This window comes from Saimiri boliviensis, chromosome 6 (genome assembly GCF_048565385.1).
Source record: "Saimiri boliviensis isolate mSaiBol1 chromosome 6, mSaiBol1.pri, whole genome shotgun sequence".
Classification (NCBI taxonomy): Eukaryota; Metazoa; Chordata; class Mammalia; order Primates; family Cebidae; genus Saimiri; species Saimiri boliviensis.
In genome coordinates, this window is record NC_133454.1 from 82,916,722 (window position 1) to 82,919,246 (window position 2,525).

The 2,525-nt window shown below is 43.9% G+C and overlaps 1 pseudogene; it reads left to right on the forward strand.

Annotated features, from left to right (window-relative positions):
• Positions 1–1,882: 1,882 nt before the first annotated feature.
• LOC120364722 (5S ribosomal RNA) lies at positions 1,883–2,004 on the forward strand (annotated as a pseudogene).
• Positions 2,005–2,525: the final 521 nt, after the last annotated feature.

Below are 2,525 nucleotides of genomic sequence, written 5' to 3' on the forward strand. Positions count from 1 at the left end.
TGTTAGCCTTTGAGCATATCCTCCAAATAACCTATACCAAGCCTCAGGCATCTCATGTGTATGGAATAGAGGGCTAGACAGGGAACAGTTAAAGACTAACCTCATGGAGAGCTTAATATCTGCCAGGACTTGTTCTGAGCATGTTACAAATATTGCCTAATGTAATTATTATAACACCCATACATTACATAGTAAAACATAAAGAGGAAATAAACATAATAGCTAGAGGCCGGGTGCGGTGGCTCATGCCTATAATCCCAGCACTTTGGGAGACCAAGGTAGGCGAATCATGAGGTCAGGAGTTCAAGACCAGCCTGGCCAACATGGCAAAACCTTGTCTTTACTAAAAATACAAAAAATTAGCTAGGCATAGTGGCGGGCACCTGTAATCCCAGCTTCTTGGGAGGCTGAGGCAGGAGAATCACTTGAACCCAAGAGGTGAACCCAAGAGGTGGAGGTTGCAGTGAGTCAAGATCGTGCCACTACACTCCAGTCCAGGCGACAGGGTGAGACTCCATCTCAAAAACAAAGAATTAAAAATAGGTCAGGCACAGTGGCACACACTTATAATTCCAGCACTTTGAGAGGCCAAGGCAGGTGGTTCACAAGGTTAAGAGATCAAGACCATCCTGGCCAACATGGTGAAACCTCACCTCTACAAAAAAAAAAAAAAAAAATTAGCCAGGCATGGTGGCATGCACCTGTAGTCCCAGCTACTCAGGAGACTGAGGCAGGAGAATTCCTTGAATCTGGGAGGCAGATGTTGTAGTGAGCCTAGATTGCATCACTGCACTCCAGCCTGGTGACAGAGCAAGGCTCCGTCTTCAAAATATAAATAAGGCCGGACGCGGTGGCTCAAGCCTGTAATCCCAACACTTTGGGAGGCCGAGGCGAGTGGATCACGAGGTCGAGAGATTGAGACCATCCTGGTCAACAAGGTGAAACCCTGTCTCTACTAAAAATACAAAAAATTAGCTGGGCATGGTTGTGCATGCCTGTAATCCCAGCTACTCAGGAGGCTGAGGCAGGAGAATTGCCTGAACCCAGGAGGCGGAGGTTGCAGTCAGCCAAGATCCCGCCATTGCACTCCAGCCTGGGTAACAAGAGTGAAACTCCGTCTCAAAAAAAAAAAAACAAAAAAAACATATATATATATATATATATATATATATATATATATATATATAATAGCTAGAACAGGGGTCAACAAACTGCAGTCAGTGAACCAAATTGGCTCACTGCCTGTTTTTGAAAATAAAGTTTTTCTGGACCACAGACACAAACATTTATTTACATATTGTCTATGGCTGCTTTCACAATACAGTAGCAGAGTTGGATAGTTGTAACAGATCATTTGGCCCACAAAGCCTAAACTATTGACTATGTGACACATTACAGGAAAAGGTTTGCCAACCCCTGGTTTAGATGAATACTCCTATTTTGGCATATACATTATAAGAACACTTTTTAAATGTATCTGACCCTCCCATGAAACTATAAGCTCTTTATATGTAGTGAATATGCCTTATTCATCTTCACAACTCAGCAGCTAGTACAGGGGCTGCCATAGAGTGGACCTAGAAAAAAACGTGTAATGTTTCAGGAAAAATTGTAATAACATTACACTTATAAATTTTGTGGATATAATGTAATACCTAGACCAAACACTAAAGAGTTATCAAAGACGCACATTAAAGAACAATATGGTAAATCAAAATGGGATGCTAAGAAATGACCAACTAACTCCCAGGAAGGCAAGAAAAAAAACCCAGAAAAACAAAGAGTGAACAAACAGAAAACAAAATACAAAATGGTAGACGTAAGTCTGAACATATCAATGACACTAAATGTAATAGTCTAAATACACCAACTAAAAAACAGAATCTATGACCATACCACCCTGAATAATGCACCTGATCTTGTCTGATCTTTGAAGCTAAGCAGGGTCAGGCCTGATTAGTACTTGGATGGGAAATCACCTGGGAATACCAGGTGCTATAGGCTTTTTTTTTTTTTTTTTTTTGAGACAGGGTCTTGCTCTGTCAAGTAGGCTGGAGTGCAGTGGCTCACTGCAACCTCTGTCTCCCAGGCTCAAGCAGTTCTCCCACCTCAGCCTCCCAAGTAGCTGGAACTATAGGCACTCGCCACCACACCTAATTTTTTTTTTTTTTTTTTGTAGACATGAGGTCTCACCAAGCTGGTCTTGAACTCCTGGGCTGAAGCTATCCACCTGCCTCGACCTCTCAAAGTGCTAGAACAGGCGTCCCCAAACTTTTTACACAGGGGGGCCAGTTCACTGTCCCTCAGACCGTTGGAGGGCCGCCACATACTGTGCTCCTCTCACTGACCACCAATGAAAGAGGTGCCCCTTCCTGAAGTGCGGCAGGGGGCCGGACAAATGGCCTCAGGGGGCCGCATGCGGCCTGTGGGCAGTAGTTTGGGGACGCCCGTGCTAGAATCACAGGTGTGAGCCACCATGCCCAGCCGGTAGACTTTTTCAAGACAGCAATTGTGTATTGAAATTT